The sequence below is a fragment of the Bos taurus genome, chromosome 8 (assembly GCF_002263795.3).
Source record: "Bos taurus isolate L1 Dominette 01449 registration number 42190680 breed Hereford chromosome 8, ARS-UCD2.0, whole genome shotgun sequence".
Classification (NCBI taxonomy): Eukaryota; Metazoa; Chordata; class Mammalia; order Artiodactyla; family Bovidae; genus Bos; species Bos taurus.
Window position 1 is genome coordinate 25,338,588 of NC_037335.1, and position 27,567 is coordinate 25,366,154.

The 27,567-nt window shown below is 38.3% G+C and overlaps 2 protein-coding genes across 9 annotated transcripts in view; one reads left to right on the forward strand and one right to left on the reverse strand.

Moving 5' to 3' along the window:
- SAXO1 (stabilizer of axonemal microtubules 1) overlaps positions 1-22,900 on the forward strand; it is a 162,958-nt gene extending 140,058 nt beyond the window's left edge. For all 6 annotated transcript variants that reach the window (XR_009495478.1, XR_009495479.1, XR_003035905.2 and 3 more), the window contains one exon: positions 905-22,900. The gene's annotated coding sequence lies outside the window, so the exon portion shown is untranslated. The remainder of the gene's footprint in view (positions 1-904) is intronic.
- ADAMTSL1 (ADAMTS like 1) overlaps positions 1-27,567 on the reverse strand; it is a 1,134,169-nt gene that overhangs the window by 11,374 nt on the left and 1,095,228 nt on the right. The window lies entirely within an intron of this gene.

A 27,567-nucleotide genomic window follows, 5' to 3' on the forward strand; every position in this document is an offset into this window, starting at 1 on the left:
AAATATAAATACATGTTGAAATATAAAAATTGGTATTATACTTTTGTTGTGTACACTTTTTATTTTCTGTAGGATTTAAATGACAAAATGCATTAAAAATGATTATAAATCTGTTAGTTGATATACAGTGTATAAAGATGTAACCTTTATATTATTAACATAAAGGGGAAAAAGGTTCTATAGGAATAGTTTGTGTGTGCTTGAAGTTGCTATAAATCAAAATTAGACTGTTATAACTTTAGAATGTTACATGTAAGTCCAAGAGCAACCACAAATATTTGTAGACTGTATTCCAACAACAACAACAAAAAAGGAATAAAAAACATCACCTAAACACAAAAAAAGGCGGTAATGAAAGTAATGAGCAGGAGAAGCTGTAAGACACCTAAAACAAATAACAGTGGCAAGAGTAAGTTCCTCCTTATCAGTAATTATTTTAAATGGAGAAAAAAACCTCTCCAATCAAAAGGCACAGATTGGCAATCTATCTACAGGTGACTCACTTTTTAATATAATTTTAAAAATCACAGTGTTGTGCTTCTGGTATATAGCAAAATATATGTGTTGTGTATGTATCTTTCATATTTTCATCATAGGTTGTTACAAGATATTGAATATAGCTCCCTGTACTGTTCTATAGGTCCTTCTTGTTTATCTATTTTTAAAATTAATTAAAATTTTTATTTATATTGGATATGAGCTTCCCTGGTGGCTCAGATGGTAAAGAATCTGCCTGCAATGTAGGAGACCCAGGTTCAATCCCTGGAGAAAGGAGTGACTACCCACTCGAGTATTCTTGCCTGGAGAATTCCATGGACAGAGAAACCTGGTGGGCTACAGTCCATGGTCTCAAAGAGTCGGACACGACTGAGTGACTAACACTTTCATTGTCATTCATTTTCAGAAGGAGAAGAGAGAGGAAAGGATTACAAATATATTTGGTGAAATTATGGCTGAAAACTTCCTGAAATTGAAGAAATTCCCACACAAAATGAACCCAAAGAGATCCACATCAAGACACATGATTTCAAGCAATAAAACAAGAGAGATGGACTTGGAGGTATTATGCTAAGTGAAATAAGTCAGAGAAAGACGAATAGTGTATGATATCACTCATATGTGGAATCTGAAAAATATAAGAAACTAGTGAATGTAACAAAAAAGAAACAGACTCACAGATTTACAGAGTAAAGTACTGATTACCAGTCAGATGAGTGAAGGGGAAGGGACAAAATGGTAGGGAATTTAGAGATAGCAACTATTATGCGAAATAAGCTATGAGAATATAGTATATAACGCAGGGAATATAGCCAGTGTTTTGTGATAAATATCAATGGAGTATAGCCTTTGGAAGTTGTGAATCACTCTTATACGTCTGTAACTTTATATAATATTGTACAGCAACTATATATTTCACATTCACATGATTGATTAACAATGTTGTGTTAGTTTCAGGTATACAGCAAAGTGATTCAGTGATACATATACATTTATCTATCCTTTTTCAAATCCTCTTCCCATTTAGGTTATTACAGAGCACTGAACAGAGTTCCCTGTGCTATACAGTGGGTCCTGTTGGTTATCTATTTATTACTTTTCACAACCGGAGTATAATCGCTTTACAATGTCATGTTAGTTTCTGCTATACAACAGTGTGAATCAGATACACACCCCCACACATCCCCTTCTAGGTCGTCAGAGCCCTGAGCTGAGCTCCCCGGTTATACAGTAGCTTCTCACTAGCTATTTGTTTTACACATGGTAGTGTTTATATGTCAGTCCTACTCTCCCAGTTCATCTCACCATCGCCTTCCCTCTCTGTGTCCAAAGTGTCCGTTTCTCTATTCCTGCCCTGCAAATAGATTCATCAGTACCATTTGTCTAAATTCCATATATATGTTGCTGCTGCTAAGTCGCCTCAGTCATGTCCAACTCTGTGCGACCCCATAGATGGCAGCCCACCAGGCTCCCCTATCCCTGGGATTCTCCAGGCAAGAACACTGGAGTGGGGTGCCATTGACTTCTCTGATATATGCGTTAATATATGATATTTGTTTTTCTCTTTCTGACTTACTCTAGGTCCATCCACATCACTACGAATGACCCAGTTTTGTTCTAGAGTAATATTGTGTACTCAGAATATTAATGGCTGAGTAATATTCCATTGTGTATATGTAGCACATCTTCTTTAGCCATTCCTCTACTGATGGTCATTTGGGTTGCTTCCATGTCCTGGCTATTGTAAATAGTGCTGCAGTGAACACTGAGGTGTGTGTATCTTCAAAGTATGGTTTTCTTGGAGTGTATGTCCAGTAGTGCAATTGCTGGGTCATATGGTTTTATTTTTAGTTTTTCAAGGAACATGCTGTTCTCCATAGAGGTTGTATCAATGTACATTCCCAGCAAGAGGGTTCCCTTTTTGCCACACCTTCTCCGGCATTTATTGTTCATAGATTTTTTTGATGATGGCCATTCTGACCGGTGTGAGGTGAGATCTCGTTGTTTTGATTTGCATTTCTCTAATAGCTAGCAGTGTTGGTCATCTTTTCTTGTGTTTGTTGGCCATCTGTATGTCTTCTTTGGAGAAATGTCTATTCAGGTCTTCTGTCCATTTTTTGATCAGGTTGTTTGTTTTTGTGATACTGAGCTGCTTGTATATTTTGGAGATTAATCCTTTATCAGTTGCTTCATTTGCAAGTGTTTTCTCCCATTCTGAGGGTTGTTTTTTTGTCTTGTTTAATTAGGTCTCATTTGTTTATTTTCATTACTCTAGAAGGTGGTCAAAAAGAATCTTGCTATTATTTATGTCAGAAACTATTCTAGCTATGTTTTCCTTTAAGAGTTTTATAGTTTCTGGCCTACATTTAGGTCTATAGGCCATTTTGAGTTTACTTTTGTGTATGGTGTTAGGAAGTATTCTAATTTTATTTTTCACATGTAGCTGTCTGGTTTTCCCAGCCCCACTTATTGAAGAATCTGTCTTGTCCCCACTGTATATTCTTTCCTCCTTTGTCAAAGGTAAGGTGCCCTTGGGTGCTTGGGTTTATCTTTGGGCTTTCTATCGTGTTCCATTGATCTACACTTCTGTTTTTGTGCCAGTACCATGCTATCTTAATTACTGTAGCTTTGTAGTGTAGTGTGAAGTCAGGGAGCTTGATTCCTTCAGCTCTGTTTTTATTTTTAAGACCGCTTTGACTATTTGAGGTCTTTTGTGTTTCCATATACACTGTAAAAATTTTTTTGTTCTAGTTTTGTGAAAAATGCCATTGGTAATTTGATAGGGGTTACATTGACTCTGTAGATTGCTTTGGGTAGTATAGTCATTTTCACAATATTGATTTTTCCATCTAAGAACATGCTATCTCTCTCAATTTGTGTCATTTTTCTTATAGTTTTCATCTTGTTTTTTTTTTATAGTTTTCTGCATACAAGTCTTTTGTCTCTGTAGGTAGGTTTATTACTAAGTATTTTATTCTTTGAGTTGCAGTAGTGAATAGGATTGTTTCCTTAATGTCTCTGATTTTTTTTTGTAGTTAGTGTATAGGAATTTTGTATTCTGCAGCTTTACTAAATTCATTGATTAGCTCTAGTACTTTTCTGGTGACATCTTTAGGATTTTCTATGTATAGTATGTTACCTGCAAACAGTGACAGTTTCAAAAAACTGAAAACATTTCCTCTAAGATCACAAAGAAGGCAAGGATGTCCACTCTTGCCACTTTTATTCAACATGGTTTTTGAAGTCTAGTCATGGCAATTAGAGAAGAAAAAGAAATGAATTCAAATAGGAAAAGAAGACTGTCAGTCACTGTTTGCAGATCTACAAGGCAATCTGCTAAGATTCAATGCAGTCCCTATCAAATTATATTGCAATGGCATTTTTCACAAAACTAGAACAAAAAATCTTAAAATTTGCATGAAGACACAAAAGACTCTGAATAGCTGAAGCAGTCTTGAGAAAGAAAAAATAGTTGGAGGAGTCAGGCTTCCTGTCTTAAGATTATACTATTAATACAAAGGTACAGAGTACGAAAGAATATGGTACTGGTACAAAAACAAATGTAGATCAATGGAATAGGATAGAAAGCCCAGAAATAAACCCATGCACCTATGGTTGATTAGTCAATGACAAAGGAGGCAAGATTACACAATGGAGAAGCGGCAGCCTCTTCTATAAATGGTACTGGACAGTTACATGTAAAAAAAACAAAAGCTTGGATACTATAAAACTCTTAGAGGAAAACACAGGCAGAATCCTCTAACATAAATTGCAGCAATATCTTTTTGGATCTACCTTCAATGAAAATAAAAATGTGCTGTGCTTAGTTGCTCAGTCAGGTCCGACTCTTTGCAACCCCACTGTAGCCCACTCTGTCCATTGGGATTCTCCAGGCAAGAATACTGGAGTGGGTAGCCATTCTCTTCTCCAGGGGATCTTCCCAACCCAGGGATCAAACCCAGGTCTCCCACATTGTGGGCAGATTCTTTACCATCAAAGCCACCAGGGAAGCCCAATGAATGGGAACTAATTAAATGCTTTTGTGCAACAAAGAAAACCATAGCCAAAATGAAAATGCAACCCATAGAATGGGAAGAAATCTTTGTAAACAATGCATCCAACAAGGGAGTCATCTCCAAAACACACAAAAATAACAACTCAATCAAAAAACTGGCAGCTCGAATTAGACATTTCTCCATAGAAGAAATACAGCTGGCCAAAAATCACATGAAAAGATGCTCAACACTGCTAATTATTACAGAAGTGCAAATCTACAAAAAATAAATGCTGGAGAAGGTGTGGAGAAAAGGAAGCCTCCTCTACTGTTGGTGGGAATGTAAATTGGTACAAGCACTATATAGTATGGGGATTTCTTAAAAAACTAGAAGTAGAACCACCTTAATCCCACGCCTGGGCATATATTTGTAGAAAACCATAACTCAAAAAGATACATATATCCCATTGTTCATTGTAGCAGTACTTACAGTCGCCAAGACAAAGAAACATCATGAATGTCCACTGACAGAGGAATGGATTAAAAAGAAAGTATAAAAAGAAGGAAATAATATTATTTGTGGCCACATGAACGGACCTAGAGATTATCATAATAAATGAAGCAAGTCAGAGAGAGAAATACAAATATTATATGATATTGCTTGCTGTGGAATCCAAAAAAGATACAAAATGAACTTATTTTCAAAACAGCCTCATAGACTACCAAGACAAACTTATGTGTATCAAAGGGGAAAGGTAGGGGACATACATTAGGAGACTGGGATTAACATATACAGACTATATATAAACTAGATAATCAACAAGGACCTATTGTATAGCACAGGGAGCTCTACTTGATATTCTGTAATAACCTACATGGGAAAAGAATGTGAAAGAGAGTGGATATGTGTGTGCTTGTGTGTGTGTATATATAACTGAATCACTTTCTGTACACCTGACCTAACATAACAGTGTAAATCAACTATTCTCCAATATAAAATAAAAAGGAAGATTTCAAAGAACCTAACCTTAGGCCTTAAGGAACTGAAATAAGAAGGGCAAACTAAATCCAAAGCGAGCAGAAGGAAGGAATAGAGAAAATTAGTGAAGTCAAATGTTTGCTCTCTCTAAAGATCTACAAAATAGACAACTTTTAGCTACACTGACTACAAAAAAGAGGACTCATTATTAAAATCTGAAATGAAAGTGGTAACAACATTACTGATTGTATAGAAATAAAGATGAAAAGAGTACTATGAACAATTGTACACCAACAAAGTGGGTAACCTAGGGGTAGTGGACAATTTTCTAGAAACATACAACCCACCAAGAGTGAAAAGTATGACTAGATCTATGACTAGTAAAGAGATTGAACCAGTAATTAAAGACCTCCCAACAAAGAAAAGCCCTGTACCAGAAAGCTTCACTGGTAATTCTTCCTGGTATTAAAAAAATACTTCATACCAATTCTTGTGAGACTTCAAGAAAACTGAAGGGGAGGGAACACGAACACTGCCTAATTCATTCTATGAGGCCAGCATACCAAAACACTATAATAAAACTAAAGAACAATCTTCCTTCTGACTATTGATGATGAAATCCTGAACAAAATACTAGCTAACCAAATTTAGCATAATAAAATGATTATATGCCACAAAGTCATAGGATTTATTTTTGGAATGAAAGGATGATTCAACATATGAAAATCAGTCACTGTTCTATAATACCATATTAGCATAATGAAGAGAAAAAGCACATGATCATCTCAACTGATGCAAAAAAAGCACATGACAAAATCCAACAGCTTTTCATAATAAAACATAAAAAACTAGGAGTAGAAGAAAACGACCTTAAAATAATAAATACCATACACAAAATCCCACAAACATGATCCTCAATAGTAAAGACTAAAAACTTTTCCCCTAAGATGAACAAGAATGCAATATTCAGCATTCTTGTACATATTATTGGAAGTTCAGAGCAATTAGGCAAGAAAAAAGAAAACCATGCAAGTTGGAAAGGTGAAGAAGCAAAATGACCTCTGTTCAGTTTACAAAAATCAACATTTAAAAACCAGGTGTATTTCTATACATGATTGATGAACACTCTGAAAAGGAAATTAAGAGAACAATCCCATTTATAATAGCACTAAGAAGAATAAAATACCCAAGAATAAATCAAGAAGTGAAAGACTTATACATGGAAAACTACAAAAAGAAAGTAGTCACATAGCTGGAACAATCTGAGAAAAAAACAACAAAGTTGGAGGTTTTGTACTCCATGATTTCAAAACTTACTATAAATTTGGAGTAATCAAAACAGTGTAGTTCTAGCTTGCAGAAAGATATATAGACCAATGGAATGGAATAGAGAGCCTAAAAACAAATTCTTGCATGTATGGTCAGATGAAGTATGCCAAGAGCTTTCAATGGGGAAAGGACAGTCTTTTTGACAAATGGTTCTGACAAAACTGAATATCCACATAAAAAAGAATGACGTTGGAGCCTTACTTTACACTATATAAAAATGAACTCAAAATGAATCACAGACTGAAATGTAAGAGTTAAGTGTAAAACTGAAGAAAACAGAGGAGGAAGAGCTTCATGTTACTGGATTTGGCGATCATTTCTTGAATATGACACTGAAAGCATAGAAAACAACAAAAATTAGATAAACTGGATATCATCAAAACTAAAAGCTCTTCTTTATCAAAGGACACTATCAACAGAGTAAAAAGGCAACCTACAGAATAGGAGAAAAATCTGATAAAGGATTAATATTCAGAAAATATCAAGAAGTACAGTTGAACAAAACACAAAGCCTTAAACAGACATTTCTCTAAAGAAGATCTGTAAATGGCCAACATACACATGAAACTATATTCTACATCCCTAGAAATTAGGGAAATGCAAATCAAAACCACAATGAGCTACTACTTCACATCCACTAGGATGTCTATTATTAAAAACCCAGAAAATAACAATCATTGAAAATGTGGAAAAACTGAAACTTTTGTGCACTGTTGGTGAGAATGTAAAATGATATAGCTGCTATAGAATACAGTATGGCAGTTCCTCAAACATTAAACACAGATTTACCATATGATTTAACAATTCCACTTCTGGGTATATACTCAAAAGAATGAAAGAAGACACTTGAATACATATTTATACATGCATATTCAAACTAGTGTTATTCACAATAGCCAAAAGATGGAACCAAACCCATACATCCAATGAGAGATGTATGCATAAACAAAATGTGCTATATACTTAACACTGAACTATTATTCAGCCTTAAAAAGGAATGAAATTCTGATACATGCTGCAGCATAGATGAATCTTGAAAACATTAATAAAAATGACACAAGGCAGATACAAAGGGACAGATATTGTGTGATTTGACAAGTATGAATACATAGTCAAATTCATAGAAATAAGGTAGAATAGTGGCCACCAGGGACTGGGAGAAAGGGATAATGGGGAATTATTGTTTGATGGGTACAGAGTTTAGCTTGGGATGATGAAACAGTTTTTGAAGAAGCATAGAGGTGATAGTTGAACAACCATACAAATGTACTTAATGTCACTGAATTGAAAATATTGTTATGTATACGCTACGCTAAGTCACTTCAGTCGTGTCCGACTCTGTGAGACCCCATAGACAGTAGCCCACCAGGCTCCCCCGTCCCTGGGATTCTCCAGGCAAGAACACTGGAGTGGGTTGCCATTTCCTTCTCCAATGCATGAAAGTGAAAAGTGAAAGTGAAGTCGCTCAGTTGTGTCCGACTCTTAGCGACCCCATGGACTGTAGCCTACCAGGCTCCTCCGTCCATGGGATTTTCCAGGCAAGAGTACTGGAGTGGGGTGCCATTGCCTTCTCCAATTGTTATGTATATTTTATCACAATAATTAAAAAAAGGATTTTCAGTTGTCAAGGGGCTATTTTTATATTTTCCCTACCCTTGTGTGTTTGTGAATAGTAGTGTTGCACTGGATCCTCAAAGCCTTACTCTTTATCTTCTGAGTTCACACTTTCTAGCATCACCTGCTCAAACAGACGTGGTTGGCGAGACTTTGGTGTATTTGGCCATAGCAGGAGCAACAGTACCTGGCTGTGGACATAGTTATCTGACCTAAGAGGACTGCTTTTACCTAATATCCTTTTCCTTCACTGGTTCATATCCCTCAAAGCTCTCTAAACATCTGATGAAACCTGGAGCCTCTTGGTAAAAAGTGTCAATAACCACAAGCTTTAGGGTTCCAGTTAAAAATGGTGATATAGGAAAATCCTGAACTCACCTCCTTCCACAGATGTATTCAGTCTACAGCTACATATGGAAAAATTACTTCTAAAAAAATCCTAAAGGCTGCCTGAGTGACAACCACACATCAGGCAAATGAGAAAACTACATCAAAGCAGGTAGGAGGAACTGAGACATAATCTTGCCATAAACCCGGATAAAACTCAGTACTTAGAGCCTCTCCCTAAGGAGTGAAGGGTTTAGACTCCACACTGGACACCTTAACTTTTGGAACCTGTATCTGAGAGACGAGCCCCCCAAACATTCTAACTCGAAACACTAATGGGGCTCACGGCTTTCATCCCAGAACTCTGAGACAGCTGGTCATACTCAAAGAAAAGGAAGGTCACCTGCTTATATTAAAGCATTGGCCTGAAAGCAGACATCTCACTTAAAACACAAATCTAGAAGCCTGCTGGAGCATTCTCCAGGTCTGAGACTCACGGGCACCATTGTCACACAGTCTTTTTGCCATCCTCCAGAGCACCAGTGTCTCCTGGAAGGGAGTTTTCACATGCATTTGGTGCCTTAGTCTTTGTGGCTGCTGCCCAGAGGAGGCCTCTTGACTGCTTGGTCTGGATGCTAGGGGAGTTTGAATTCTTGGTCTCAAGGGAGTGTAATAATCAGCAAGGAGCCCACAGCCCTCTCTGTGGTCCTGATTTTTTTCAGTTGCTGCTAGGAGACATCACTACATAGGCAACTCTGGAAGCCAGTGGAGCCTTATGCTTCAGATTCTTAAACAGCTATCACACCCTCCTAGGGCTCAGGAGGAGGTAAAAAACACAGAAGCTTGGTATTTCTGTGAAGGAGGCCTCTTAGCTAATCATCATGACTATAGCCTGACTGGTAGACTTCTAATTAAACTTGCATCTAAAGACTGACTGTTGTCAATGTATGGCAAAACCAATACAATATTGTAAAGTAATTAGCCTCCAATTAAAATAAATAAATTTATATTAAAAAAAATAAAGACGGACTGTAATTTTCTAGAGACTTTCCAGAGACTTCAGAGGGTAGGCACTAAACTTGCACCCTCCCTCTGCTGTGCTCCAGAGCACATGTTTTCTGGAGTGGAACTTTCCATGCAGCTGGCTCCCTGATTTTTATGTCTAGCATCCTGGTTTTTGCCGTGGCCACTCCAGAGATGCCCCTTGATTGCCTGACTTGGGTGGTCAGGGGAGCCTGCATTCCTGTGTCCCATGGGACTGTGGCAATCAGATATCTAGTTCTTGGCAGGCTACCACCCCTAGGGCACTGTGCAGACAGCAAGCCGTGGCACATCCCTTTGGCTTTCTGTTTGTACTGGAACTCTGGCTTGAGGGGCAGGCTCCAGGTTTGGCACACATCTAGTGGACTACAAGACTCTCAAGGAACGTAGGGTGTGGATGTGGTCTTTGGACAGTCCCTCTGCATTGCTCCAGCATCTCCCAGGAACGAGCTTATACTCTCATCTAGAGCTTCAATAGGACCTCCCGGCTGGCTCAGACAGTACAGTGTCTGCCTACAATGCGGGAGACCTGGGTTCGCTCCCTGGGGCAACTGCCATTCAAGGAATACTACCCCATCACTGGCCAGTGGAGCTTACACTTTCAGTCCCATAAGACTATATATATCTGTGTACCTTGGAAGTCAAGTTCTCCTGCAGCAGCTTTTAACACATGTATACCCATGGCTGATTCATGTCAATGTATGGCAAAGACCACTACAATATTGTAATTAGCCTCCAATTAAAATAAATTAATTAAAAAAAGATAAAACAAAATGAACCTTGATGCTGAGATCCTCTCCTTAGGGACACTGACAGGTCTTGGTGTATCCTCAACCACTGGGAGCTTTTAAAAATATAATAGGCTGCTTGGACAAGCACAAAGGTTTGGGTGATAGCAGAACTGAGGGTTGAAATACAAGGTTCACTTCTACATGAGCCACTCTTTCAAGACTGGGGGAGATGGTTGTTTCATCTAAAGTATGGAAACCAACAGAGTTATGGAAAATGAAGAAATGTGTTCCAGATTAAAGACATAAACTCTTCAGAGTACAGTGGGGTGGGAGGAAAACCTCAATGAAATAGTGCTGTTATTTACCTGAAAAAGAGTTCAAAATAGTAGTCATAAAGATTCTCACAAAACTAGGGAGAAAAATGAGTAAATACAGTGAGAACTTCAACAAAGAGTTTGAAAATATTAAAAAAGTACCATAGAAGTCACAGAGCTGAAGAAAACAAGTGTTGAACTGAAAAATACCCTAGTGGGGTTCAACAGCAGACTAGATGAAGCAGAAGAAAGCGTCAGTCAACTCAAAGACAAGGCAGTGGAACTCACCCAACTCATCCAATTAGAGCAGCCCTGCTCCCATCCCCCCCACCCCCTCCCACAAGAAGAAAAACAAGTGAAGTCGGCCTAAGGGACCTGTGGGACAACAAAAACACTAATATTCAGATCACAGGGACCACAGGAAAGGAGGCAGAAAGGAGCAGAAAACTTATCTGAAGAAACAATGGCTAAAAGCTTCCTAACCTGTGAAAGGAAATGGAAATCTAATTCCAGAAAGCCCAGAGTGTAAAATAAGCCCTAAGGAGACATCGTAGTTAAACACATATTACAATTAAAATGCCAAAAGTTGAAGACAAGGAGAGAATTTCAAAACCAACATGAGAAAAACAACTTGTTAGGTACAAGGGAACCCCCAAAAGACTATAAGCAAATTTTTTCAGCAGAATTGGTAGGCTAGAAGAGAGCAAGCAGCACAGTATATTTGAAATGCTGAAAAGAAAAAAAACTTTCAACCAAAAGCTATTCTACCCAGCAAAGTTATCATTCAGAACTGAGGGAGAGATAGAGAGAAAGAGTTTTCCAGATAAGCAAAAGTCAAAGGAGTTCATCACTACTAAACTGGCCTTAGAAGAAATGTTAAAGGGACTTTTTTAAAGCTGAAGAGGAAGAGCACTAATTAGTAACAAGAAAACATCAACCTCAATGGAAAGGTAAACATAGAGAATATGTAGTGGATTAATCATTTATCACAGTAGTATGAAGGTAAGAATACAAATGTGGTAAAACTTAACTATGATTATAATAATTAAGGATACACAGATAGAAAGATATAAAATGTGACATTAAAATCATAAAACATGGGGAAAGGGGTAAGACTAAATATTTTGAGCTTTAGAATAGCTCAAGTTTAGAACAAGTTTTTATCAATCTAAAATAGACTGTTAGGGATATACTCTATAATATGTTAGCCTCATAGTAACCAGAAAGCAAAAGTATAGTCACAAAAAATAAAAGAATATATGTATACCATTTAAGAAAGTCATCAAATCACAAAGGAAGAGAGCAGGAGCAGAAAAAAGGAACAGAGGAACTACAAAAGTCAGAAAGCATTAGCAAATGGCAATAGGTACATACCTACCAGTATATCTTTAAATGTAAATAGACTAAATTCGCAATTCAAAAGGCAAAATAGTTGAATGGAATAGTTGAATAATGAATGAAAAAAAAACACAACATGTATACATTGCCTACAAGAGACTCCCTTCTAGATGGAAGAATACACAAACTGAAAACGAAAAGATGGAAAAAGATGTTTCATGCAAGTGGATCCTAGAAGAAACTGGAGGTAGTTATACTTATATGACAGTCTTTGTTAAAAAGGTGTAATTTATCTGGTATAAGAGACTAAGAAGTAATGATAAATGGTTCAGGCCACAAGAGGGTATAATGTTTATAAATATTTATGCTCCCCTATAGGAGCACTTAAATATATAAAGTCAACTATTAACACAACTAACAGGAGAAATAGACAGCAATACAAAAATAGCAGGGGGCTTTAACATCCTACTTATATCAACGGATAGATCATCCACACAGAGAATCAATAAAGAAACATCGGGCTTAAACTGTATGTAAGACCCAATGAAGTCGACATTCCATCCAATAGCAACAGAACACACATTCTTCTTAGGTGAACAGGGAACGCCTCCTAGGACAGATCAGTGATACGCCACAAAACAAATCTTAAGAGTTAGGGACAGTGACAGGTCTTGGCCCATCCTTATAGACTGAAATCATATCAAGCATCATCTCTGACCACAAGAGTATAAAGTTAGAAATCAAATTCAAGAAGAAAACTGGAGAATTTGCAAACATGTATAGATTATACATTATACCAAACAATCAATGGGTCAAAGGACAAATATCTTGAAACAAATGAAAATGGGAATATTACACACCAAAACTTGTGGGGTACAGCAAAAACACTTCTAAGAGGGAAGCTCATAGTGATAAATGACTACCTCAAGAAACAAGAAAAGTCTCAAATAATCTAACTTTGTATTTCTTGAAATATAAGAAGAAGGATAAATGAAGGTCAAAATTAGTAGGAGCTAGAAAAATTACAAAAATTAGGGCGGAAATAGAGATTAAAAATCCATAGAAAAGACAGCCTTCAGAATGGGAGAAAATAATAGCAAATGAAGCAACTGAAAACTAATCTCAAAAATATACAAACAGCTCATGCAGCTCAATTCCAGAAAAATAAATGACTCAATCAAAAAATGGGCCAAAGAACTAAACAGACATTTATCCAAAGAAGACATATAGATGGCTAACAAACACATGAAAAGATGCTCAACATCACTCATTATCAGAGAAATGCAAAACAAAACCACAATGAGGTACCATCTCACGCCGGTCAGAATGGCTGCTATATTTGGCAAAACTAATACAATTATGTAAAGTTTAAAAATAAAATAAAAAAGTCTACAAACAATAAATGCTGGAGAGGGTGTGGAGAAAAGGGAACTCTCTTACACTATTGGTGGGAATGCAAACTAGTACAGCCACTATGGAGAACAGTGTGGAGATTCCTTAAAAAACTGGAAATAGAACTGCCAGCAATACAACCCAGCAATCCCACTGCTGGGCATACACATCGAGGAAACCAGAATTGAAAGAGACACATGTACCCCAATGTTCATCGCAGCACTGTTTACAATAGCTAGGACATGGAAGCAACCTAGATGTCCATTGGCAGATGAATGGATAAGAAAGTTGTGGTATATATACACAATGGAATATTACTCAGCTATTAAAAATGATGGATTTGAACCAGTTCTAATGAGGTGGATGAAACTGGAGCCTATTATACTGAGTGAAGTAAGTCAGAAAGAAAAACACCAACACAGCATATTAATGCATATATATGGAATTTAGAAAGATGGTAACGATGACCCTATATGCGATACAGCAAAAGAGACACAGATGTAAAGAACAGACTTTTGGACTCTGTGGGAGAAGGCGAAAGTGGGATGATTTGAGAGAAGAGCATTGAAACATGTATATTACCATATGTGAAATAGATCATCAGTCCAGGTTCTATGCATGAGACAGGGTGCTCAGGACCGGTGCACTGGGATGACCCTGAGGGATGGGATGGGGAGGGAGGTGAGAGGGGGTTTCAGGATGGGGAACACATGTATACCCATGGCTGATTCATGTCAATGTATGGCAAAAACCACTACAATACTGTAAAATAATTAGCCTCCAATTAAAACAAATAAATTAATTTTTTCAAAAAGCCATGGAATAGATCAATGAAACCAACAGTTGCTTCTTTGAAATTATGAACAAAATTGACAAGCTTTCGCCAAAGAATCATAGAGACTACTCTGAACAATTATGCTGCCAAGCCACTTTGGTCATGTCCGACTCTGTGCGACCCCACAGATGGCAGCCCACCAGGCTCCCCCGTCCCCAGGATTCTCCAGGCAAGAACACTGGAGTGGGTTGCCATTTCCTTCTCCAATGCATGAAAGTGAAAAGTGAAAGGGAAGTCGCTCAGTCGTGTCTGACTCTTAGTGACCCCATGGACTGCAGCCTACCAGGCTCCTCTGTCCATGGGATTTCCCAGGCAAGAGTACTGGAGTGGGGTGCCATTGCCTTCTCCGCTGAACAATTATACACCAATAAATTAGACAACCTAGAAGAAATGGATAAATTCCTGGAAATATACAACCTATCCAAACTGAATCATGATGAAATAGAAAATCTGAACAGACCAATAAAAGTTAGAAGATTGAGTAAGTAATCAAAAATCACCCTACAAGCAAAAATCCAGGACCAGACAGCTTCACTTATGAATTCTTTGAAGCATTCAAAGAAGAATTAATATCAATCCATCTCAAACTCCTCCAAAAAATACAAGAGGAGGGAACTTCTCCAAACTCATTTAATGAGGCCAGCATTGCCCTGAAACTAAAAACCAGACCCTCATCAGCACTCCATGAACAGTATGAAAAGGTAATAAGATATGACACTGAAAGATGAACTCCCCAGGTTGGTAGGTATCCAATATGCTACTGGAGAAGAGTGGAGAAATAGCTCCAGAAGGAAAGAAGAGACTGAGCCGGAGTGGAAACAACGTACAGTTGTGGATGTATCTGGTGGTGAAAGTAAAGTCCGATGCAGTAAAGAACAATATGGCATAGGAACCTGGAATGCTAGGTCCATGAATCAAGGTAAATTGGAAGCAGTCAAACACGAGATGGCAAGAGTGAACATCGGCATTTTAGTAATCAGTGAACTAAAATGGATGGGAATGGGTGAATTTAATTCAGATAACCACTGCATCACTACTGTGGGCAAGAATTGCTTAGAAGAAATGGAGTAGCCCACATAGTCAACAGAAGAGTCTGAAATGTAGTACTTGCGGACAATCTCTAAAACAACAGAATGATCTCGGTTTGTTTCCAAGGCAAACCATTCAACATCACAGTAATCCAAGTCTATGTTCCAACCACTAATGACAAAGAAGGAAAGTTATGACCAACCTAGACAGCATATTCAAAAGCAGAGACATTACTTTGCCAACAAAGGTCCGTCTACTCAAGGCTATGGTTTTTCCAGTGGTCATGTATGGATGTGAGAGTTGGACTGTGAAGAAAGCTGAGTGCCGAAGAATTGATGCTTTTGAACTGTGGTGTTGGAGAAGACTCTTGAGAGTCCTTTGGACTACAAGGAGATCCAACCAGTCCATTCTGAAGGAGATCAGCCCTGGGATTTCTTTGGAAGGAATGATGCTAAAGCTGAAACTCCAGTACTTTGGCCGCCTCATGCGAAGAGGTGACTCATTGGAAAAGGCTCTGATGCTGGGAGGGATTGGGGGCAGGATGAGAAGGGGATGACAGAGGATGAGATGGCTGGATGGTATCACTGACTCAATGGACGTGAGTCTGAGTGAACTCCGGGAGTTGGTGATGGACAGGGAGGCCTGGCATGCTGCGATTCATGGGGTCACAAAGAGTCGGATACGACTGAGCGACTGAACTGAACTGAACTGAATGAGAAAGAAGCTGAAGTTGAACGGTTTTATGACAACCTACAAGATCTTCTAGAACTAACACCAAAAAAAAAAAAAAAAAAATGTCCTTTTCATCATAGGGGACTGGAATCCAAAAGTAGGAAGTCAAGAGATACCTGGAGTAACAGGCAGGTTGGGCCTTGATGTACAAAATGAAGCACGGCAAAGACTAATAGGTTTTGCCAAGAGAACACACTGGTCATAGCAAACACCCTCTTCCAGCAACACAAGAGATGACTCTACACATGGGCATCACCAGATGGTCAATACCAAAATCAGATTGATTATATTCTTTGCAGCTGAAAATGGAGAAGCTCTATACAGTGAACAAATACAAGACCAGGAGCTGACTGTGGCTCACATCATGACTCCTTATTGCCAAATTCAGACTTAATTGAATAAAGCAGGAAAAACCACTAGGCCATTTAGGTATGACCTAAATCAAATCACTTACGATTATAAGGGAGTGACAAATAGATTCAAGGGATTAGACTGATAGAGTGCCTGAAGAACTAAGGACAGAAGTTTCTAACATTGTACAGGAGATGGTGGTCAAAACCATCCCCAAGAAAAAGAATTGCAAAAAGGCAAAATGGGTTGTCTGAGGAGGCCTTACAAATAGCTCAGAAAAGAAAAGAAGCAAAAGGCAAAGGAGAAAAGGAAATATATATCCATCTGAATGCAGAGTTCGAAGAATGGCAAGGAGAGATAAGAAAGCCTTCCTCAGTGATCAATGCAAAGAGATAGAGGAAACAATAGAATGGGAAAGACTAGAGATCTCTTCAAGACAATTAGAGATACGAAGGGAACATTTCATGCAAAGATGGGCACAATAAAGGACAGAAACAGTATGGACCTAACAGAAGCAGATGATACTAAGAAGAGGTGGTAAGAATACACAGAACAATTATACAAAAAAGATCTTAATGATCTGAATAACCTTGATGGTGTGATCACTCACCTAGAGCCAGACATCCTGGAGTGCGAAGTCAAGTGGGCCTTAGAAGCATCACTATGAACAAAGCTAGTGGAGGTGATGGAATTCCAGTTGAGCTATTTCAAATCCTAAAACATGATGGTGTGAAAGTGCTGCACTCAATATGCCAGCACATTTAGAAAACTCAGTAGTGGCCACAGGACTGGAAAAGGCCAGTTTTCATTCCAATCCCAAAGAAGGGCAATGCCAAAGAATGTTCAAAGTACCACACAATTGCACTCATTTCACATGCTAGCAAGATTATGCTTAAAATTCTTCAAGCTAGGCTTCAACGTGAACTGGACACTTTCATATGTACAAGCTAGATTTGGAAAAGGCAGAGGAACCAGAGATCAAATTGTCAACATCCTTTGGATCATAGAAAATCATGAGAATTCCAGAAATTCCAGAAAACTTCTGCTTCATTGACTACACTAAAGCCTTTGTGTGGACCACAACAAACTGTAGAAAATTCTTAAAGAGATGGAATACTTCTTAAAGAGATGGTCTGGAATACCTGACCTCCTGTGAAACCTGTATGCAGGTCCAGAAGCAACAGTTAGAATCGGACAGGGAACAACGGACTAGTTCAAAATTGGGAAAGGAGTATGTAAAGGCTGTATGTTGTCACCCTGCTTATTTAACTTATATGCTGAGTACATTATGCAAAATGCCAGGCTGGATGAAGCACAAGCTGGAATCAAGATTGCCGGGAGAAATATCAATAACCTCAGATATGCAGATGACACCACTCTTATGGCAGAAAGTGAAGAGGAACTAAAGAGTTTCTTGATGAAAGTGAAAGAGGAGAGTGAAAAGGCTGACTTAAAACTCAACACTCAAAAAACAAAGATCATGGCATCCAGCCCCATCACTTTGGCAAAATAGATGGGAAACAATGGAAACAGTGATATTCTTTATTTTCTTGGGATCTAAAATCAATGTGGATGGTGACTGCATCCACAAAATTAAGATGCTTGATCCTTGGAAGAAAAGCTGACGAACCTAGAAAGTCTGTTAAATAGCAGAAACATTACTTTGCTGACAAAGGTTTGTCTACTCAAAACTATGGTTTTTCCAGTAGTCATGTACAGATCTGAGAACTGGACCATAAGGAAGGGTGAGCACTGAAGAACTGATGCGTTTGAGCTATGGTGTTGGAAGTCCCTTGGACTGTAAGGAGATCAAACCAGTCAATCCTAAAGAGAATCAACCCTCAATATTCATTGGAAGGACTGATGCTAAAGCTGAAACTCCAATACTTTGGCCACATGATGCAAAGAGGCGACTCATTGGAAAAGACCTTGGTGCTGGGAAAGATTGAAGGCAGGAGGAGAAGGGGATGACAGAGGACCAGATGGTTGGCTGGTATCACGGACTCAATGGACATGAATTTGAACAAACTCCGGGAGATAGTGAAGGACAGGGAAACATGGTGTGTTGCAGTTCATGGGGTTGCAGAGACTCAGACACAACTGAGCGACTGAACAATAGCAACAAAAAAAAAAACAGACAAGGATGACACAAAAAAGAAAATTACAGACCCGTATTCTTGATGAACATGGAAGCAAAAATCCTCAAAAAAACTATTAGTAAACCAAATTCAATGGTATTACAGTAAAAGGATCAAATGAGATTTAGTACAGAGATGCAATGATGGTTCAATATCCACAAAGCAATCAATGTAATACATTAAAAGGAAGGATACGTACCATGATCATCTTAATAGAGAAAAAGCATTTTGCAAAATTCAACATCTGTTTGTGATAAAAATTCTCAACTAAGTGTGTGTAGATGGAAACTACCTTCATGTAATAAAGGTCACAGATGACAAGTCCACAACTAACATTATACTCTGAAAAAGCCGAAAGCTTTTCCCCTAACGTCAAGATCAAGACAAGGATGCTCACTCTTGCCATTCTTATTCAACATCGTATTATAAGTCTTTGCAGGAATGATTAGGCAAGAAGAAAAAGGCATCCAGATTGGAAGGAAAGAAGTAAAATTGTCAGTTTTTGCAGATGACATACTATTTGTAGAAAATCCTAAAGACTCCACCATAAAAATCCATTAGAACTAATAAATTCACCAAATTTGCAGAATACAAAATCAACATACTTTGTATTTCTATAGATTAATAACAAACTATCAGAAAGGGAAATTAAGAAAACATTTGCACCAAAAGGAATAAAATACCCCAAAGTAAATTTAATGAAGGAGATGAAAGACCTATACACTGAAAATTGTAAGACATTGATGAAAGAACTGAAGATGACAAAAGTAAATTGAAAGATAACCCGTGCTCATAGATTGCAAGAATCAGTATTGTTAAAATGTCCATATTATTTAAAGAAATCTATAGATTCACCAGCAACTCTATCAGAATTCCAATGGCATTTTTCACAGAAACAGAATAAATAATTCTAAAATGTGTATGAAATCACAAAAGACTCCAAATAGCCAAGGCACACTTTAGAACTAAAAACCTGGAGGCGTCACTGATTTTAAATTATATTACAAAATTATAGCAGCCAACACTGAGTAGTTTTCCATAAAAAAAGACACACAGGTCTTTACATCCAGGCATATATGGTCAATTAGTTTACAACAAAGGAGCCAGGAATATACAGTGAAGAAAAGATAGTCTCTTCAATTAATGCTGGAAAAATGTGACAGTCACATGCAAAAGAATGAAACTGGACCACTACTTTATTCCATACACAAAAATTAACTCAAAATGGATTAAAGACTTGACAGAAGGCCTGAAACCAGAAAACTCCTAGAAGAAAACCTAGGTGGTAAGTTCCTTGTCATTGATTTTGGGATGATTATTTTTAAAACAAAGAAGTGGGACTACATTAAATCCAGACACTTCTGCACAGCAAAGAAGTCCTTCAATTAAATGAGCAGGCAACTTGCTGAATGGGAGAAAATATTTGCAAATCATATTTCTGATAAAGGTTTAATATCCAAAACATATAAGGAACTCATATAACTCAATAGAAAAAAAAAAGCAATTTAAAAAGGGGCAGAGGATCTTAATAGACAGGTTTTTTTTTTGAAGAAGACATATAAATGGCAAACAGGTACATGATAAAAAGAAAGATACTCAACATCACTAATCATCAGAGAAATGCATATCAAAGCCACAGTGAACTGTCACTTCATGCCTGTTAGGATGGCTACTATCAGAAAGACAAGAAGTAAGTGTTGGTGAGGATGTGGAGAAAAGGAAACCTTTGTGAACTGCTGGTGGCAATGTAAATTGGTGCAGACACTTTAAAAACAGTATGGAGGGGGTCTGAAAAAATTAAAAATAGAATCAGCAATTCCACTTCTAGGTATTTATCTAAAGAAAATGAAAGCACTAATTTGAAATGATATATGCACCTCTGTGTTCATTACAGCATTATTTATAATAGCCAAGACATGGAGACAACCTAAGTGTCCATCAAAGGCTACAGTGATAAAGAAGATGTGGTATGTATGCTGTGTGTGTACATGCACACCTATCACTATAAGTGGCAGATGTGCATATGTACACATGCACACACATGTATATACACATACACATACACAGAAGAATATTAATAAAAAAGGAGAAAGTGTTGCCATTTGTGGCAACACTTAAGGACCTTCAGACATCATGCTAAGTAAGTAAAATATGTCAGACAGAGAAGACAAATACCATACAGTCTCACTTACATGTGGAATTGAAACAAAACCAAAATAGATACAGGGAACAGATTGGTCGTTGCCATAGTTAAGGGGTGGGTGCAATAGTGAAGGGAATCAAAAGGTACAAGCTTCAAGTTATAAAATTAGTAAGTCATGGAGATTTTAATATACAGCATGATGACTATAGTTAATACTGTACTGCATATTCAAAAGTTGAATAGATCTTAAAAGTTTTCATCAGAAAAAAAGGTTTTTGGTAACTGTATAGTGAAGGATATTAATTAGGCTTATTGTGGTGATCATTTTGAAATGTATACAAATATCAAATTATGTTGTACTCCTGAAACTAACAATATTTTATGAATTATACTTCCATTAAAAATTCAGCATTCAATGGAGGAATTAAGCTCCCTGACTTCAGACTATACTGCAAAGCTACAGCAATCAAAATAGCGTGGTGCTGCATTAAAACAAAAATATAGATCAATGGAACAGGATAGAAAGCCTCCAGATAAATCCACACACCTACGGTCAATGAATCTATGACAAAGGATGTAAACTATATAATGGAGAAAAGGTAGTCTCCTCAGTAAGTGGTGCTAGGAAAACTGGACAGCTACAAGAAAATTACTAGAGGAAAACATAGGCAGAACACTCCGACATAAACTGCAGCAGTATCTTTTTGGATACACCTTCTAGAGTAATGGGCTTCCCTGGTGGCTCAGCTGGTAAAGAATTTGCTTACAATGAGGGAGACCTGGGTTCGGTCCCTGGGTTGTGAAGATCCCCTGGAGAAGGGAACAGCTACCCACTCCAGTATTCTGGCCTGGAGAATTCCATGGACTGTATAGTCCATGGGGTCGCAAAGAGTCTGACACGACTGAGTGACTTTCACTGTCTATCACTGTCTAGAGTAAAGGAAATAAAAATAAATGCGACCTAATTAAACTTAAATCTTTTTGACAGCAAAGGAAAGCATAAACAAAATGAAATAACAACCTACAGAATGGGGGAAAATATCTGCAAATGATGCAATTGACAGGTGGTTAATATCCAAAATATACAAACAGCTCATACAGCTCAATGTCAAAAAAACAAACCACCGAATCAAAAAACTGGACAGGAGCTCTAAATAGATATTTCTCCAATGAAGACATACAGAATGGCTGAAAGCACATGAAAGGATGAGCAACATCACTAATTATTAGAGAAATGGAAATCAAAACTACAATGAGGGGGCTTCCCTAGTGGCACAGTGGATAAGAATCTTCCTGCCAATGCAGGAGACACAAATTCAATCCCTGATCCAAGAAGCTCCCAGATGCCACAGAGCAACAAGCCCGTGCACCACAACTATTGAGCCTGTGCCCCACAGCCCGCAAGCTGCAACTACAGAGGCTGTGTGCCACAGCTGCTGAAGCCTGCAAGCCCTAGAGCCCGTGCTCCACTGCAAGAGGAGCCATTGCAATGAGAAGCCTGCACACGACAGCTAGAGAGTAGCCCCTGCTTGCCGCAACTAGAGAAAAGCCCACTCAGCAGCGAAGACCCAGCACAACCAAAAAAAGCTACAATGAGGTATCACATCACAGTGGTCAGAACGGCCATCATCAAAAATTCTACAGATAAATGCTGGAGAAGGAGAAAAATGAAGCCTCCTACCCTGTTGGTGGGAATGTGAATTGATGCAGCCACTATGGAGAACAGTATGGAGGTTCCTTAAAAAATTAAAAACAGAGCTTCCATATGATTCTGCAATCCCACTCTTGGGCATATATCGGCAGAAAACCATAGCTGGAAAAGACATGCCTCTCAATGTCCACTGAAGCACTATTTACAATAGCCAAGATCTGGAAGCCTAAATGTCTAAACCTAAATGTCTACTGACAGAGGATGTGGTGTATTTATATAGTGGAATACTACTCAGCCATAAAAAGAATGAAATAATGCCATTTGTAGCGACGTAGATGGACTTGAAGTGTATCATACTAAATGAAGTATGCCAGACAGACAGTGGCAAATATATGATATTGCTTATATGTGAAATATAAAAAAAACGGTACAGGGGAACTTATATGCAACATAGAAATAGACCCACAGACATAGAAAACAAACTTATGGTTACCAAAGGGGAAAGGAGCAGGAGGGAAGGAATACATTAGAAATTTGATATCAACATAAACAAACTATATATAAAATAGATAACCAACAACAACCTACTGTATAGCACAGGGAACTATACTCAGTGTTTTGTAATACCTATAAAGGAAAATAATCTGAAAAAACGTATACCTGGATCACTTTGCTGTACATCTGAAACTAACACAACATTGTAAATCAACTCTACATGCATTAAAAAAATTCAGCATCCAAAACTCCACTCTGGACATGCTAGATGAGTATTTGCATTTTTTTTCTTTTTTAAAATTTATTTATTTATTATTGAAGGATAATTGCTTTACAGAATTTTGTTGTTTTCTGTCAAACCTCAATGAGCATTTGCATTTTTAATAAGACTCACAAGTGATTCACATTAAAGCTAGAGACATTTTGCCTAGAGGGGTTTAGAAGAAAGAAGGGGGTGAGAGTATTTGAGAGGAAGGAATGGGGCAAGGACCTATTTTTCTTTTAGGAAAAATAATCACTGAGCATGATCAATGTGCATGTATATGCCCTTGAGTGACCTCTGTGATACAGTGCAGAAACATCTCCCATGTGTAGCCAGATCTGCTCCCAATTGTAGTTTCACAAACTGCAGATAAGCCTTGAGGGCCTACAAGCAGAGCTGACTTGCGTGGAATGAGAGCTATCAGAAGGGGCTTTTCCAGGTAAGAGAAAGATGATATCCCCCAGCTGTGGGAGCAAGGGGGAGCTCATGCCTCTTTGATTATGAACTACATGTATTAGGTCACTGAAAATAAGGGGGGTTGGTAGAGGCCCCAAAAAGGAGCCTCTGGCTGAGTGTGTTGATTTGCTAGCATGGAGCATTATCCCTGGCCTCACCTGGGACACAAATAGCTTTTCAGTTGCAAAGAAATTCTGTGGCCACATTTCCTCCAAATAACATTTCATCTTCATTAGAGATGGCCACAGTGCATTAACTTAATAGGAAGTTCCAAGTGACTGTTTTCCAAAGAACACACCTAAGGATGGGGATGAAGGAAAACAAATGCACTGACCTGTAGATACCAGTTCCAATGAGTTCAAGTTGTTAACTGCCCCCAAACATTTGATCATGCTTGTTCATACAGTTACACAAAGAGTTAAGAGCCATGTGGTTGCTTTGGGATGTCCTTGCAGGCCAAGCGTAATGGTATGTTTCAGATACTGACCATTCAGAAACTATACCTGACCAATCAGAATGGTCATCCTACCAGTTAGCACTGGCCTTTGACAAACGACAACAGTTGTTCCTGCATAGTTGGTAGGTACCAACTGATTATCTGTCTTTGCAGGCAGCTCTTAGAGGCTCAGTAGGTCTCCAGTGCTTCCTTGGTGGCTCAGAGGTAAGGAATCCGTCTGCTAATGCAGGAGACATGGGTTGAATCCCTAGGTCGGGAAGTCCTCCTGGTGAATGAAATGGCAATCTGCTCCAGAATTCTTGCCTGGGAAATCCCATGAACAGAGGAGCCCAGCGGGCTACAATCCATGAGGTCACAAAAGAATCGGACGTGACTGAGTGACCAAACAACAAAAGCAATGTCTCCAGGAGGAGACATTTTGAACACAGACTTGAGGAGAAACAGAGCATATACAATTATATCATTTCCTTCCAGTGGCACACCAGACTTTTGTTGGGGGAGGGGGCGGGGCTGCTAACAACATTCTAAAACATAGAAGGGGTCAGATGAGTAGGACAACTACACTTTGTCTAAACAGAGGCCCTATCTACCTGCGCTGGGGAAAACCTAGGCTCTAATTACAAATGGGAGTTCCTGACTTGTCCTCTGGCTCACCTGCCCCAAAATGCTGACAGTGGTGAAGCCGCTGTGAGCACCCGCAGCCCTGGGCCGCATCTCTCATGGCCTGGTGCGTGTCACTATTTGTGTGGGTCTTTCTTTCTAAGCTATAATTAAACATAAAATTTCCTCTTCAAGTGGAGAGTCAATGTGACTTCTCCCTCAACCAGCTGAGCCCCCATTTCTGCTCTGCTGAGCTAACCTGGGACTTTTTTGGTTAACCTCCAGCAAAGAATTAAGAAAGGAGTTGCTGGTACCAGCGAGACTTCAACTCTTACTGGTTTGGAACAATGGACTTCACAGCAGAATCACTTCGGTGGCTTCTAAAATATGTCCATGCTTAGATCCCATTCCTGAACAACTGACTTAGAATCACTGGAGAAATTTCTTTAAGACCAGTGTCCAGCAAAGACACCACCAAAAAAGAAAATTACAGGCCAATATCTGATGAATATAGATGCAAAAATTCTCAACAAAATATTAGCAAACCGAATCCAACAACACATTAAAAATATCATGCACCATGACCAAGTGGGATTCATCCCAAGTTCACAGGATAGTTCAGCATACACAAACCAATCAGTGTGATACACAACGCAAGCAAAAGACAACAGACACGCATATCATCTCAGTAGGTGCAGAAAAGGCATCTGACAAAATTCAACATCCGTTCATGATAAATCTCACCACAGTTGAGTACAGACGGAACATATCTCAAGATAATACAAGCTATTCATGACAGATCTACAGCCAATATAACAGTGGTAAAAAGTTGAAAGACTTCCCACTAAAATCTGGAACAAAGGATGCTCACTCACCTCTTCTATTCAACATAGTACTAGAAGTCCTAATCATAGCCGTCAGATGAGAAAGAGAAATAAAAAGTATCCAGATTGGAAGAGAAGAAGTAAAATTGTCTTTATATGCACATGATATGATACTGTATACAGAAAAGTATCTACACAAATTATCTACAAACGACTCTACACAAAAGCTATTAGAACTGATAAATAAATTCAGCAAGGTAGCAGGATACAAGATTAACATACAGAAAATGTTGTATTTCTTTATACCAACAACAAAATATCAGAAAGGGAATGTAAAACAGTACCTTTTAAAATCACAACCTCCAAATAAAGTATTTAGGAATAAACTTCACCAAGGATGTGAAAGACTTATATCCTGAGACCTATAAAACATTAATAAAGTAAACTGAAGATGATTCAAAGAAATGGAAAGATAACCCATGCTCTTGGATTGGAAGAATTAATATTGTTAAAATGGCATACTACCCAAAGCAATCTACAGATTTAATGAGATCTATATCAAATAACTCATAGTATTTTTCACAGAACTAGAACAGATAATCCTAAAATTTATATGGGACTGTCAAAGACCTAGAATTGCCAAAGCAATCCTGAAGAAAAAGTACAAAGCAGGAGGCATAACCCTTCCAGACTTCAGAGAATATTACAAAGCTACAGTAATCAAAACAGCCTGGTATTGGCATTAAAATAGACATATAGATCAATGGAATAGAATAGAGAGCCCAGAAATAAACCCACACACCTATGGTCAATTAATCTTCAACAAAGAATCCAAGAATATACAATGAGAAAAAGATAGTTTCTTCAGCAAGTGGTATTGGGAAAGTTGGACAGCTACATGTAAATCAGTGAAGTTAGAACACACGCCCTCATTATACAAAAAATAAATTCAAAATGGCTTGTGAAGTCACTCAGTTGTGTCTGACTCCTTGCGACTCCATGGACTGTAGCCTACCAGGCTCCTCTGTCCATGGGATTTTTCCAGGCAAGAGTACTGGAGTGAGTTGCCATTTCCTTCTCCAGGGGATCTTCCTGACCCAGGGGTTGAGCCCAGATCTCCTACATTGCATGCAGATGCTTTACTGTCTGAGCTACCAGTTCAGTGGCTCAGTCATGTCCAACTCTTTGCAACCCCACAGACTACAGCACTCCAGGCTTCCCTGTCCATCACCAACTCCCAGAACTTACTCAAACTCACGTCCATCACATTGGTGATGCCATCCAACTGTCTCATCTTCTGTCATCCCCTTCTCCTCCTGCCTTCAATCTTTCACAGCATCAGGGTCTTTTCCAATGAGTCAGTTCTTCACATCAGGTGGCCAAAGTATTGGAGTTTCTGCTTTAGCATCAGTCCTTCCAATGAATATTCAGGACTGATTTCCTTTAGGATTGACTGGTTGGATCTCCTTGCAGTTCAAGTGACTCTCCACCAAGAGTCTTCTCCAACACCACAGTTCAAAAGCATCATTTCTTTGGCACTCAGCTTTCTTTATAGTCCAACTCTCACATCCATACATGACTACTGGAAAAACCATAGCTTTGACTAGATGGACCTTTGTTGGCAAAGTAATGTCTCTGCTTTTTAATACACTTTCTAGGTTGGTCATAGCTTTTCTTCCAAGGAGCAAGCATGGCTGAGCCACCAGGGAAGCCCTGAAGACTTATAAGACATGAAACCATAAAACTCCTAGAAGAGAATGCAGGCAAAACATTCTCTGATATAAATTGTACAAATGTTTTCTTACTCTCAAGGCACTAGAAATAGAAAGAAAAATAAACAAATGGGACCTAATCAAACTTACAAGCTTTTACACAGCAAAAGAAATTATAAACAAAATGAAAAGATACCTACAGAATGGGAGAAAATATTTGCAAATAATGCAACCGATAAGGGATTAATCTCCAAAATATACAAACAGCTCATACAATAACAAAACACAAACAACTCAATCCAAAGATTGGCAGAAGACCCAAATA